This window comes from Salmo trutta, chromosome 39 (genome assembly GCF_901001165.1).
Source record: "Salmo trutta chromosome 39, fSalTru1.1, whole genome shotgun sequence".
Classification (NCBI taxonomy): Eukaryota; Metazoa; Chordata; class Actinopteri; order Salmoniformes; family Salmonidae; genus Salmo; species Salmo trutta.
In genome coordinates, this window is record NC_042995.1 from 12,044,499 (window position 1) to 12,060,082 (window position 15,584).

Sequence of the window (15,584 nt, forward strand, 5' to 3'; positions counted from 1 at the left end):
TCCTCGTCTCCGCATGTCCTCTATTCCTCTTGAGTGCGTGTGTGTGATGCGTAAAGGATCTTATGGTTTTAACCTCCTAGTCCTCCTCTATTTTAGAACAGTCTTGCACTGGAGCAATAAAACACACCTTTCCATCTTGCCTTCCATTTACAAAAGTATTTTACTTGTAAGAAATAAAGTATAGCCTTTGAATGTTATTAAATATATCACAAGCTACAATACATGTCTGAAGAATGAAAATTATACTCGAGCATCCTTTGAGCGCATTGTATAAAATTATTAAACAAACATGAATAGGATCTGATATTCATTTTCCTATGGTATTGATAGGGCTATATATTGGTCTAAATTGCATAGATACATTTTTTAAATCGGAAAAATGATGAGCGAGAAAAGACGACCTTCTAAAACAACATCCTGCAAAAAGTGTCCCTCTCTTGCTCTGTCCCCTTCATGCGCTCTTATACGTCAGATGAAAACACGGTAACCTAGACTGAAGGTGAGTCACAGTCAGGGTTTGGTGATGTGACACTGGAAATCTCCTCCGACAAACTCAGCCAAGAGAAATGGGTAAACAGCAAAAACATCCAAACAACATCAACCTCCTCTATGAGTCTGTGACACTGAATATTCTGGTTTCAGAAACGCAGCCCACATTTCTCCCTCTCTCTCTCTCTCTCTCTCTCTCTCTCTGGAGCCTCCACATAAGATCAATCAATCGATGTCCTCTGTGATTTGATGAGAAATCTCTAAGTTTTTAAATATGGCACATCCACACCTCACACACATGCACGTGCTCTAGTTCTTCTCATCATTGAATGGAGCAGAAACAACTGTCACAAGTGAAAAATAGAGAGGGAGAGAGAGAGTGAAGGAGGGAGAGAGAGAGAGAGAGAGAGAGAGAGGGAGGGGGTCCTACTGGTAGCCCTAGCTTAGACCTAGCACGCCACCTAATGGTTAAAGCAAAGCCGGCATGTGTGTGTGTTTGTGTGTGTGCGTGTTTGTGTGCGTGTGTGTTTGTGTTTGTGCGTTTTTGTGTGCGTGTGTGTTTGTGTGTGTGTGTTTGTGTGTGTGCGTGTTTGTGTTTGTGCGTGTTTGTTTGTGTGTGTGTGTGTGTTTGTGCGTGTGTGTGTGTGTGTGCGTGTTTGTGTGCGTGTGTGTTTGTGCGTGTGTGTTTGTGTTTGTGCGTGTTTGTGTGTGTGCGGGTTTGTGTGCGTGTGTGTTTGTGTTTGTGCGTGTTTGTGTGCGTGTGTGTTTGTGTGTGTGGCCAACAGTATGGCCAGATTATGATCTATGATGGAGGTTCTTGGGGAGATTATTTCTCTGCCCTTTGCTCTGTGCTGTTTACTACACAGGACATTTATGACCGCATACGCACACACACACACACACACACACACACACACACACACAGAAAGAGAGAGAGAAAGTGGTCGACTTAAAGAGCAATAGAGAGAGAGAGAAGACAACTCAGATGACAGAAGTCCAGAGGTCTGATCACAGCAAGTCAGTGACCGATCAACTTTTCACTGCAACAGGTCTGTGTGCGTGTATGTGTGTATGTGTGTGTGTGCGTGTATGTGTGTGTGTGTGTGTGTGTGTATGTGTGTGTGTGTGTGTGTGTCTCACCTCTTTCTATTACTTTTCTACTTCTCTGTCTTTAGTAGCAACATTAACCAACAAAGACTAGCAATGATTGTGATATGTGGTTTTAGTACTTTACTACTTTAGCTGAATGCATTGATTGTATGTCGCTCTGGATAAGAGCGTCTGCGAAATTACTCAAATGTGAAAATGTAAAATGCAATGTAATGTGTGTCTTACTCTAGTATCATTCTCACAGGGTGTGGTGTAGTGTACAGGTCAACGTCTCAGTCATAAACACACACACACACACACACGGGGCTATAGCGGTGTGAAAGAGCATCCGGCTTAACATTCTTGGACCCCGGGCAATAGGAGATGGTAAAGTTGAACAGAGTGAAAAGCAGGGCCTATCGAGCTTGCCTGGAGTTGAGACGATTGGCGGTGCAGAGATATTCCATGTTCTTGTGATCCGTCCACACAATGAATGGATGTTTCGCCCCCTCTAACCAGTGCCTCCACTCCTCCAATGCCATCTTCACCACAGTAGATCTCGATTTCCCACATCATAAGTCCTCTCTGTGGCATTAAGACAATGGGAAAAGAAGGTGCAGGGATGCAGCTTTAGGTCCAGGGCAGAACGCTGGGACAGGACAGCTCCCACTCCCATGTCCAAAGCGTTGACCTCCACCACGAACTGATGGGACCAGTCCGGATGGATTAATATGGGAGCTGTGGTGAAGCGGTGCTTTAGGTCCAGGAACACCCGGTCAGCAGCTGGGGACCACGTGAACGGGACCTTGGGAGAGGTGAGTGCTGAAAGGGGGGAAGCCAGGGTGCTGTAACCGAGTATAAAACGGCGATAGAAATGGGCAAATCCCAGGAAGCGTTGCAGCTGCACTCTGGAAGTGGGTTTAGGCCAATCCACCACCGCTCTCACCTTCCCGGGATCCATCTGCACATTACCAGCAGTGATGATGTATCCTAGGAAGAAGATGGTGGAGCGATAATATTAGCATTTTTCTGCTTTAACAAAAAGCTGGTTCTCCAGGAGATGCTGGAGGACTTGTTAGAAGCGGAGAACATGTTCTTGAGCTAAGCGGGAAAAGACAAGGATGTCATCGAGGTAGACGAAAACGAACCGGTTCAACATGTTGTGGAGAACGTTGTTAACCAGGGCCTGGAACACCGCAGGAGCGTTGGTCAGACCGAACGGGATCACCAGGTATTCGTAGTATCCGCTAGCCGTTTTGAAGGCTGTCTTCCACTCCGTCACCTTCCCGTATCTGCACCAGATGGTAGGCGTTCCGCAGTTCTTAACCGTGATGTCATTAAGGCCCCGGTAGTCGATGCACGGGCGCAGGGTTTTGTCCCTCTTCTCCACAGAGGGGGAGTCAGAAGGACGGGTACACATTGCAGCCAGGGAGTCCTTGATGTACGTTTCCACAGCCTTGGTCTCCGGACCCAACAGTGCTGAAAACCTTGTTGCAAACCTCCCGGAGGTCCTGGTAATCCGCGGGAACGGCGGAGAGGTCCGAGGCTTCTTCCGAGCCCATAGGAAGAAGTCCCAGGGCAGGCTGCACTGACTTCAGGCAATGAGCGTGGCAGAACGGGCTCCTGCCCATGATAGCACCAGCAGTCCAGTTGATAAGGGGATTGTGTCACTGGAGCCATGAAAACCCCAATACTACAGGTACCTGAGTAGACTTGATGAGCATGAAGGAACGTGTCGAATGGGAAGCCGGGGTGGCCTGTAGAGACGCGCTGCTGACAGCAGGGTTACTGAGGGACTGGGAGGTTACCATCGTGGCTGGTTGCCTAACAGACAATCTGCAGAATTGCTCCAGCAATGTATTCAAGGCACGGTCATGGCGTTCTGCCAAGGTCTGGAATCCTTCCATAAAACCTTGAAGTAACTCCTCGTGTCTCCCAATGATGGTTCCTTGGGAGGAGATGGCACTGCGGAGCTGGTCCGAGTCTCCTGGGTCAGTCATGGCCAGTTCGTACTAACACGAATCAGGACATGACCCAGATGCAGACACAGGAGACGGAAGGTTCAATATACAGAGTAGTTTATTAAAACCACAGGAGGCAGGCAAAGGGCAGGGCAAGGACAGGCAGAGGTTCGTAACCAGGTCTGAGTCTGATAGGTACAGGGTGGCAGGCAGGCTCAAGGTCAGGACAGGCAGAAGTTAGCAAACCAGGTCAGAGTCAGATAGGTACAGGACGGCAAGCAGGCTCGGGGTCAGGACAGGAAGAATAGGTCAGAGCCGGAAGGACAAGAAAACAGGGACTAGAGAGAACAGGAGTACGGGAAAAAAACACACTGGTAGGCTTGACGAGACAAGATGAACTGGCAACAGACAAACAGAAAACACAGGTATAAATGCACAGGGGTTAATGGGGAAAATGGAGACAAGAAAGTATTCATACCCCTTAACTTATTCCACATTTTGTTGTGTTACAGCCTGAAATCAAAATGGATTAAATAGTTTTATTTTCTCACCCTGTCACACCCTGATCTGTTTCACCTGTCTTTGCGCTTGTATCCACCCCCCTCCAGGTGTCTCCAATCTTCCCCATTATCCCCAGTGTATTTATACCCGTGTTCTCTGTTTGTCTGTTGCCAGTTCGTTTTGTTTCGTGAAACCTACCAGAGTTTTCCCCCTTGCTCCTGTCTGTTCTAGTTCCTGTTTTCTAGTTTTTCCCAGTTTTGACCATTCTGCCTGCCCTGACCCTGAGCCTGCCTGCCGTTCTGTACCTTGCCACACCACACTGGATTATTGACCCCTGCCTGCTCTGACCCTGAGACTGCCTGCTGTTCTGGACCTTTTGCACCCTATCTGGATTACTGACGGGGCCTGCCCTTGACCTGTTGTTTTGCCTGCCCTTGTACTAGTAATAAACTTGTATTAATTCGACACTGTCTGCATCTGGGTCTTATCTGAAACGTGATAGTACGAACTGGCCATGACTGACCCAGCAGACTCGGACCAGTTCCGCAACGCCATCTCCTCCCAATGAGACACTATTGGAAGGCACAAGGAGTTGCTTCGTGGTCTAATGGAAGGGTTCCAGACCTTGGCCGAACTCCATGTCCAAGTGTTGAACACATTGCTGGAGCAATTCCGCGCGTTGTCTGTTAGGCAGCCTACCATGACGGTAAACTCCCAGCCCCCCAGTAACCCGGCTGTTAGCAGCGCCACCTCCCCGGTCACCCCGGTTTCCCGGGAACCTCGCTTACCTCCCCTGGAATGCTTCGATGGAGAGTCGGGCACCTGTCGGGCGTTTCTCGCTCAGTGTTTCCTCATCATCGAGCTGCAGCAACTTCTCCTTCCCCTCGGAACGCTCTAACATAGGGCACCTCATCACGCTGATGTCTGGGAGGGCTCTCGCCTGGGCTACGGCAGTATGGGAACAACAGTCGGCCGGCCGTATGCTTCAGTATGGAGGACTTTGTGGTGGAGGCAAAGAAAGTTTTCGATGCTCCATTGTCCGGGAAAGAGGCTGCCCGGAAGTTACTCCAGCTTTGGCAAGACTCCCACAGTGATGCAGACTATGCAGTGGATTATTGCACGTTGGCAGCTGAGAGTGCCTTGAACCCAGAAGCACTGCACGACATGTTCCTGCACGGAGTATCGGAGGAAGTAAAGGACGAGCTTGCAGCCCGGGAACTACAGACGTATCTTGACTCGCTCATAGCCTTGACCATTCGGATTGACGGGCGACTACGGGAATGTAGGAAGTAGAGGAGATTCGGTTTCACTCACCCGTCCAAGGATTCCACCTCACCTCCGAGTCATCCCGGAAGTCCCAGACGGCTCTGTTGCCGAGAGAACCCGAGGCTACCCGAGTTCCCCCAAGAGTCTCCGAAGACTCCCGATTCACCTCTTCCTGAGCTGATGCAACTAGGCAGAGCTAGGCTGTCTTCAGCTGAAGGGCTATACAGGCTTCACACTAAGAGTTGCCTGTATTGAGGGACTACTGGTCATTTTGTCTCTACCTGTCCACTAAAAGACCAGGCTCACCGGTAGGAGCGAGTACTCTGGTGGGTCATATGGAGAACTTTTCCAATCCCCTTACTCGCATCCCTTTTCATGCCATTTTGCTGTGGGGGAACCAGTCAAAATCTTTCCGGGTACTCATCGACTCTGGGGCCGATGAGAGTTTTATGGACGCTACCCTGGCTTCTGAGCTGAACATCCCCACTCAGCCCCTCTCCATTCCAATGGACGTTAGAGCACTGGATGGGTGCTCTATAGGCCAGGTAACCCACAATACCGCCCTCATCAACCTATGTGTGTCAGGGAACCACAGCGAGATGATCCAATTCCTGCTCATTAAGTCTCCTCACGTTCCCGTGGTATTGGGATTCTCATGGCTCCAGCGACACAATCCCCTCATTGACTGGTCTGCTGGTGCCATCATGGGCTGGAGCCCGTTCTGCCACGCCCATTGCCTGAAGTCAGCGCAGCCTGCCCAGGGACATCTTCCCGGGTGCTCAGAAGTTGCCCCGGACGTCTCCACCATTCCCACAGAGTACCAGGACCTTCAGTAAGGCCCGGCCACTTCGCTTCTGCCGCACCAACCATATAACTGCGGGATTGACCTTCTCCCAGGCACCTCCGCCCCGGGGACGACGGTAATCTCTGTCGGGTCTGGAGACCAAGGCTATGGAGACCTACATTGAGAACTCCCTAGCTGCAGTGTTCATCTGTCCTTCTGCCTCCCCCGCTGGCGCAGGGTTCTTCTTTGTGGAGAACCGGGGTCTCAAGGACATCACGGTGAAGAAACGCTACCCGCTACCCCTCATCTCCTCGGCCATCGAGCCACTCCAGGGTTTCACAGTGTTCTCCTAGCTGGACCTACAGAACACCTACCACCTGGTGTGGATACGGGAAGAGGACGAGTGGAAGACTGCCTTCAGCCTTCAACATGGCCAGCGGTCACTATGAGTATCTGGTCATGCTATTTGGCCTTACCAACACCCCTGCTGTGTTCCAGGCTGTCTAGTCGTTGTTGGTAATCAGCCCTACCACTGTTGTGTCGTCTGCAAACTTGATGATTGAGTTGGAAGTGTGCATGGCCACCACCTGGGGGCGGCCCGTCAGAAAGTCCAGGACCCAGTTGCACAGGGTGGGTTCGAGAACCAGGGTCTCGAGTTTAATGACAAGTTTGGAGGGTACTATGGTGTTAAATGCTGAGCTGTAGTCAATGAACAGCATTCTTACATAGTTATTCCTCTTGTCCAGATGGGATAGGGTAGTGTGCAGTGTGATGGCGATTGCATCGTCAGTGGACCTATTGGGGCGGTAAGCAAATTGGAGTGGGTCAAGGGTATCAGGTAGGGTGGAGGTGATATGATCCTTGACTAGTCTGTCAAAGCACTTCATGATGACAGAAGTGAGTGCAATGGGGCTATAGTCATTTAGTTCAGTTCCCTTAGCTTTCTTGGGAACAGGAACAATGGTGGCCATCTTGAAGGATGTGGCGATAACAGATTGGGATAGGGATTGGTTGAATATGTCATCTGTCCTTCTGCCTCCCCCATCCCTAGCTGCGCATGCTCTGAGGACGCAGCTAGGGATGCCGTCTGGGCAGGCAGCCTTGCGAGGGTTAACACGTTTAAATAGTTTACTCACATTGGCCACGGAGAAGGAGAGCCCACAAGCTTTGGTAGCGGGCCGTGTCAGTGGCACTGTATTGTCCTCAAAGCGAGCAAAGAAGTCATTTAATTTGTCTGGGAGCAAGACGTAGATGTCCGCGACGGGGCTGGTTTTCTTTTTGTAATCCATGATTGACTGTAGACCCTGACATGTTTGAGCCGTTGAATTGCGACTCTACTTTGTCTCTATACTGATGCTTTGCTTGTTTGATTGCCTTGCGGCGGGAATAGCTACACTGTTTGTATTCGGTCATGTTTCCGGATGCCTTGCCATGATTAAAAGCGGTGGTTCGCACTTTCAGTTTTGCATGAATGCTGCCATTAATCCACGGTTTCTGGTTAGGGAAGGTTTTAATAGTCACAGCAGGTACGACATCTCCGATGCACTTGCTAATAAACTCGCTCACCGAGTCAGCGTATACTGTACATCAATGTTGTTGTCTGAGGCTATCCGGAACATATCCCAATCCACGTGATAGAAGAAATCGTGAAGCTTGGAATCCGATTGGTCAGACCGGCATTGTATTGACCTGAGCACCGGCGTTTCCTGTTTTAGTTTCTGTCTATAGGCTGGGAGCACCAAAATGGATTCATGGTCAGATTTGCCGAAGGCAGGGCGCGGGAGGGCTTTGTATGTATCGCATAAGTTCCAGTAGCAATGATCCTGAATTCTGCCAGCTCGTGTCGCGCATTTGATATGCTGATAGAATTTGGGATTATTGTTCTTAGGTTAGCTTTATTAAAATCCCTAGCTACAATAAATGCAGCCTCAGTATGTATGGTTTCCAGTTTACATAGAGTCCAGTGAAGATCTTTCAGGGCCGACGAGGTATCTGCTTGGGGGTGGGGGGGATATACACGGCTGTGACTATAATCAAAGAGAATTCTCTTGGTAGATAATGCGGTCGGCATTTGATTGTAAGGAATTATAGGTCAGGTGAACAAAAGGACTTGAGTTCCTGTATGTTGTTGTGATTACACCATGAGTCGTTAATCATAAGGCATACACCCCCGCCCTTCTTCTTACCAGAGAGATGTTTGTTTCTGTCAGCGTGATGCGTGAAGAAACCGGGTGGCTGTACCGACTATGATAACGTATCCCGAGTGAGCTATGTTTCTGTTAAACAGAGAATGTTACGATCTCTGATGTCTCTCTGGAAGGCAACTCGTGCCCTAATTTCATCCACCTTGTTATCTAGAGATTGGACATTGGCAAGTAATATGCTCGGAAGCGGTGGATGGTGTGATCACCTTCTGAGTCTGACCAGTAGGCCGCTCCATCTGCCTCTCCATGTTGTTTTGGGTCGGCCTCTGGGATAAGATCGCATGTCCAGGGTGGAGGTCTGAACAAAGGATCCGCTTCAGGAAAGACGTATACCTGGTCGTAATGATTGTAAATTGACATCGCTTTTATATCCAATAGTTATTCCCGGCTGTATGTAATAACACTTGATATTTTCTGGGCTAACAATATAAGAAATAATACATAGAAAAACAAATAACTGCATAGTTGTCTTAGGACCTGAAGCGAGGCGACCATCTCTGTCGGCGCCATCGTGATTACAGCTTTGAGTCATCTTGGGTATGTCTGTATCATCTTTGCACATCTGGATTATTATAATTCCCCCCCCCCCCATTCTTCCTATAAGATTTTCTCAAGCCTTGCGGTCGGTTGCCAAGCAGTTGCCATACCAAGAGGGGATGCAGCCAATCAAGATGTTCTCAATGGTGCAGCTGTATACATTTTTGAAGATCTGAGGGCCCATGCCAAATCTTTTCAACCTCCTGAGGGGGAAGAGGTGTTTTTGTGCCCTCGTCACGACTGTGTTAGTGTGTGTGGACCATGATAATTCCTTAGTGATGTGAACACCAAGGAATTTGAAGCTCTCTCACCAAGGAATTTGAAGCGCCCCACTACAGCCCCATCGATGTGGATGGGGGTGTGTTCGGCCCTCCATGTCCTGTAGTCCACGATCAGCTCCTTTGTCTTGCTGACGTTGAGGAAGAGGTTGTTGTCCTGGCAGCACAATGCCAGGTCTCTGACCTCCTTCCTGTAGGCTGTCAGTCTTAGATTTTGTTTTATATCTCTCCTCTAATCCCTCCCCTTACCCAAAGCCCTCCAACTCAGCAGATTCCCCCAATGAGAGAACCCAGGGGGAGGGTATGACTGTTTCAACGCAGCTGATTGGTTTAGAGTTTGGTAGCCCCTCCTCTCTTGAGGAATTTTCTTCGAGGAGTTGTTTCCACAGTACATTCGTTCACATACACTCTGTTATACAAGAGGAATAGTACACTGAGTGTGTATAGGGTGTGTAGAGTGTGTGTGTGTTTGTAGTGTGTGCAAATGTGTGTGTGTTTAGTCTACTCAGTAGTCTAGAAGAGGGACAAATCAAAATGAGGACAGCGAGTGTACAAGAGCAGGTCAGTAAAGTTTTTCTTTCTCTCTCTCGCTCTCTCTCTGTCACTCTGTTCTATATTGTTCCAATGGAGAAGTAGTGTGTGTGTGTGTACCTTGGCTCTCTGTCTACCACCATGTTGTGAAAGCTTGTTGCTGCTTCTGAAATGTCTGGCTGACTGTCCCTCGCTAGTTGAACAGTTACTGTTCTCTCCCTCTCTCCTTTTCCTCCCTCTCCATTTCCTTCAACTCACTCCCTCGTTCATATCCCCTTCTCCTCACCCTACTGCTCTCTCACTCTCCCTCTCTTTCTCGCCTTTCCTCCCTCTTATTTTCTCCTCACCAGTGCATGTGCTGTCTTTATTGGTAACGTTGTTATTTGCCACATTTGTAGAACAGATTCAACGTTTCAAAGACTACCGGTACACCAAGTCTCTTTGTTGTTATAGGCAATATAAGACATGACACAGTTCTGCTGGGCTCCTCTCCTAACAAAACAATCATAGCTGAGTTTTATGACCTCTGTCTCCCCCTCTCTGCTCTACACATCCTGTTCCTGAATACATATTAACTATGGTGGGGCAGTTAGAAGCCTCTGGCTGGATGACTAGGTCGAGTCTGACTGTACTGATTAGCTCTCTGTCTTGTCATTCTGTCTAGTTTGATCAGTCAGTATGTTTGATCAGTCATTATATTTGATCAGTCAGTATGTTTGATCAATCACTATATTTAATCAGTCATTATGTTTGATCAATCACTATATTTAATCAGTCATTATGTTTGATCAGTCATTATATTTGATCAATCACTATATTTAATCAGTCATTATGTTTCAGGGGTGGCAGGTAGCCTAGTGATTAGAGCGTTGGGCCAGTAACCGAAAGGTTGCTAGATAGAATCCCCGAGCTGACAAGGTAAAAATCTGTCGTTCTGCCCCTGAACAAGGCAGTTAACCCACTGTTCCTAGGCTGTCATTGAAAATAAGAATTTGTTCTTAACTGACTTGCCTAGTTAAAAAAGGGTAAATAAATGTTTGATATCATTATATTTGATCAGTTGTTATATTTGATCAGTCATTATATTTGATCAGTCGTTATATTTGATCAGTCGTTATATTTGATCAGTCGTTATATTTGATCAGTCGTTATATTTGATCTGTCGTTATATTTGATCAGTCATTATATTTTATCAGTCATTATATTTGATCAGTCATTATATTTGATCAGTCATTATATTTGATCAGTCATTATATTTGATCAGTCATTATATTTGATCAGTCATTACGTTTGATCAGTCATTATATTTGATCAGTCATTATATTTGATCAGTCATTATATTCGATCAGTCATTATATTTTATCAGTCATTATATTTGATCAGTCATTATATTTGATCAGTCATTATATTTGATCAGTCATTATATTTTATCAGTCATTATATTTGATCAGTCATTATATTTGATCAGTCATTACGTTTGATCAGTCATTATATTTGATCAGTCATTATATTTGATCAGTCATTATATTCGATCAGTCATTATATTTGATCAGTCATTATATTTGATCAGTCATTATATTTTATCAGTCATTATATTTGATCAGTCGTTATATTTGATCAGTCGTTATATTTGATCAGTCGTTATATTTGATCTGTCGTTATATTTGATCAGTCATTATATTTTATCAGTCATTATATTTGATCAGTCATTATATTTGATCAGTCATTACGTTTGATCAGTCATTATATTTGATCAGTCATTATATTTGATCAGTCATTATATTTGATCAGTCATTATATTTGATCAGTCTTTATATTTGATCAGTCATTATATTTGATCAGTCATTCATCCAAATAGGAAAACTGTAACAGTCACTGTCAACAGAGATCAAGCCGACATGTAAACTCAAACCACCTGCTGGACAGTAGAATACAGTGTGTGTGTGTGTGTGTGTGTGTGTGTGTGTGTGTGTGTGTGTGTGTGTGTGTGTGTGTGTGTGTGTGTGTGTGTGTGTGTGTGATTGCGTTGGAAAGATGTGTTCCTTCAAAGGAGTACAATGAAGCCTTGTGTTACAGCCAGCAGGACTCCGCTCTGGTGATAATGACGATTACTCTCCCTCCCTCTCTTTCTCTCTCTCTCCCTCTCTGTCTCTCTTTCTTTCTTTCTCTTTCCCTCTCTGTCTCTCTCTCTCTTTCTTTCTCTCTCTCTCTCCCTCTCTGTCTCTCTCTCTTTCTCTCCCTCTCTGTCTCTCTCACTCTCTCTCTCTTTCTCCAGTGTTTAAATGATTAGATAATAAACAGCTTTAGTGTAGGCAGAGACAGAGGTGTCACAGACCTCTCTCTCTCTCTCTGTCATCTGTGCTAGGCGGAGGTTGGCACCACATTGACTGTAAATGCCATGTTGTGTCCACAAATCTTTTCTCACTTATCTTTATGGTGTGTGGTGTTTTAACTGTCCTGATGATAACCTAGTGTTACCCATTCAGATCCCAAGACATGTTAGTATCCGGTCCCTGGGAAAACTGTTGGATGTGGATGTGGGAAACAATTTATCAAAAACGAATAGAAAAATAAGGAAGAAGAATGATTGGCGACATAGAGAGGCTGGTATTTATAGTTTTCTCCTATTTGCCAAAACCCATCATCATGACAACCCTGGACAGGAAACAGGAAGTAGACAATGTTCCATCAGAACAGAGAAGCAAGATAAAAGCAACACTCCATCTGTCATCCCTCTCCTCTCTCTCTCTCTCTCTCCCTCTCTACCATCTCTGTCACGTTCATCGTAAAGATGGAACCAAGGCGCAGCGGGAATGTGTGAACTCATCTTCTTTTATTGAAGGATGGTGAACACAAAACAAAATAACAAGCAATGACGACGAAGACAGTCCTGTCAGGCTAAACGCTAAACACGGAACAACTACCCACAAAAACCCATGAAAAAACAGACCTACTAAATAGGACCTTCAATTAGAGGCAACGAGAAACAGCTGCCTCCAATTGAAGGTCAAACCAATAAACTAATCATAGAAATAGATAATCTAGACACAGATATAGAAATAGACTAACATAGAACATTGCCCAACAAACCCCAAAACACATTGAACAAACACCCCCTGCCACGTCCTGACCAAACTACAATAACAAATAACCGCTTTACTGGTCAGGACGTGACAGTACCCCCCCCCCCCCCCCCCCCCCCAAAGGTGTAGACCCCGGATGCACCTCAAACAAAAAAAACACAAAAATAAACCCCAAAACAAAAATAATCCCAAACTAAAGGGAGGGAAGGGAGGGTGGCCACCGTCACCGACGGTTCTTGTGCTACACCCCCCCTCCCCAATCCTCCTACTATGGAGGTGGCTCAGGCTCTGGCCTTAGTCCCCAACCTAACCTGTCCACCCCTCCTGAAGGCTCAGGGCTAAGGAGCGTCGATGGAGACCTCGGGCTGATGCAAGTCGATGGAGACCTTGGGCTGATGCAAGTCGATGGAGACATCCGGGTGATGCGCGTCGCTGGAGACCTCGGGCTGATGCGCGTCGCTGGAGACCTCGGGCTGATGCGCGTCGCTGGAGACCTCGGGCTGATGCGCGTCGCTGGAGACCTTGGGCTGATGCGCGTCGCTGGAGACCTCGGGCTGATGCGCGTCACTGGAGAGCTCCGGACTGGAGGGCGACTCTGGGAGCTCCGGACTGGAGGGCAACTCTGGCTGTGCTGGTTCCGGACTGTAGGGTGATTCTGGCTGCGCAGGCTCCGGGCTGTGGGCCGTCTCTGCAGGCTCCGGACTGTGGGCCGTCTCTGCAGGCTCCGGACTGTGGGCCGTCTCTGCAGGCTCCGGACTGTGGGCCGTCTCTGCAGGCTCCGGACTATGGGCCGTCTCTGCAGGCTCCGGACTGTGGGCTGGAAGCACTGGACGGGGAACTGTCGCCGGAAGCTCTAGACGGGGAACTGTTACCGGAAGCTCTGGACGGGGAACTGTCGCCGGAAGCTCTGGATGGGGAACTGTCTCCGGAAGCTCTGGACAGGGAACTGTCTCCGGAAGCTCTGGACTGGACAGGCGCACTACGGGCCTAGTGCGTGGGGCTGGCTTTGGAGGCGCCAGACTGGTAACACGCACCTCAAGGCCAGTGCGAGGAGCAGGAGCAGGAGCAGGACGAACTAGACTGGGCTGACGCACTGGAGGCCTAGTGCGTGGGGCTGGTACTGGAGGTATCAAACTGGAGACACGCACCTCAAGGCTAGTGCGAGGAGCAGGAACAGGACCTACTGGACTGGGCTGACGCACTGGAGGCCTGGTGCATGGTGTTGGCTTTGGAGGCGCCAGACTAGAGACACGCACCTCAGGGCTAGTGCGAGGAGCAGGAACTGGATACACCGGGCCATGAACAAGCACTGGAGATCTGGAGCGCACAGCCTGCACAACCCGTCCTGGCTGGGTGGTAACAGTAGCCCTGCACGGGCGGAGTGCTGGCACAGGGCGAACTGGGCTGTGCAGAAGCCTGATGGCTGCCATGCGTAGAGCAGGCGCAGGGTAGCCTGGGCCTAGGAGACGTACTGGTGGCCAGATGTACTGCACAGGCATACTCCTACCTGGCTGGATGCCCACTCTAGCACGGCACTTGCGAGGGGCTGGAATCACTCGCACCGGACTGTGCGTGCGCATGGGCGAGATCGTGCGCACTTCCGCATAGACCGGCGCTCTTCTGATCCGCTGCTCCCCATAATAACCACGGGGAGTTGGCTCAGGTCTATTGCCTGACCTAGCCACACTCCCCGTGTGCCCCCCCCCCAACAAAAATTATTGGGGCTGCCTCTCGCAGTTGCCAATCGGCGCGTATAATGCCTCGTAACGCGCCGCTCCGCCTTGGCTGCCTCCAGCTCCTCCTTAGGGCGTCGGTACTCCCCAGCCTGGTGCCATGGTCCTGCCCCGTCCAAGATTTCCTCCCATGTCTACGACTCCAAATCCCTCTGCTGCTCCTTCCTCCGCTGCTTGGTCCGTTGGTGGTGGGTAGTTCTGTCACGTTCATCGTAAAGATGGAACCAAGGCTCAGCGGGAATGTGTGAACTCATCTTCTTTTATTGAAGGACGGTGAACACAAAACAAAATAACAAACAATGACGACGAAGACAGTCCTGTCAGTCTAAACGCTAAATACGGAACAACTACCCACAAAAACCCATGAAAAAACACCCCTACTAAATAGGACCTTCAATTAGAGGCAACGAGAAACAGCTGCCTCCAGTTGAAGGTCAAACCAATAAACTAATCATAGAAATAGATAAACTAGACACAGACATAGAAATAGACTAACATAGAACATTGCCCAACAAACCCCGAAACACATTAAACAAACACCCCCTGCCACGTCCTGACCAAACTACAATAACAAATAACCTCTTTACTGGTCAGAACGTGACAATCTTTCTCTCTCTCTCTATCACCCCCCCTCTCTTTCTCTGAACCCAGTCATTCCAGTACTGCCTGAGGTTTGACCATTCCGTTCCACTGGGATATGACAGAGGCCTCGGGTGAGACGTAAAGTGTCGTGTGTGTGTTTGTGTCCGTGTGTGTGTCACAGAGAGAGAGAGCGACAGAAAGAGAGAGAGAGAACTAAAATTCAAACACACAGACACACACACACACTGTGCCGTGCTACGGCTGACCTCTAGGTCATCGCTATAGTGGGCGGAAAACCCAAGACACTAGGGTGCGTGATGCCCCACTGACATAAATCACACACACACAGCTTCACACACCGTGTGTGTTATCATTCAGAGCATGCTTAATACGCTAATGATCTCTTCATTTTGTATTGTAGATATGCAGTGGTGTAATAATGTTTGATCTTTAGTTTTATGTGTGATGGAAGTGCCTTAACTTGTTTGTACCCCAGGAAGAGTAGCTGCTGCCTTGGCAGGAAGTAATGGGGATCCCTCATAAATA

General features: G+C 48.2%; 1 protein-coding gene across 3 annotated transcripts in view; it reads left to right on the plus strand.

Moving 5' to 3' along the window:
* The first annotated feature begins 1,467 nt into the window (after window positions 1-1,467).
* LOC115179121 (phospholipase D1) overlaps window positions 1,468-15,584 on the plus strand; it is a 28,178-nt gene continuing 14,061 nt past the window's right edge. Inside the window, exon 1 of one of the 3 annotated variants that reach the window (XM_029740399.1) lies at window positions 1,468-1,538. The gene's annotated coding sequence lies outside the window, so the exon portion shown is untranslated. Of the gene's footprint in view, window positions 1,539-9,482; window positions 9,671-15,085; window positions 15,170-15,584 lie in introns of those variants that run through there. The other 2 variants (XM_029740398.1, XM_029740400.1) reach the window with 2 other exon arrangements.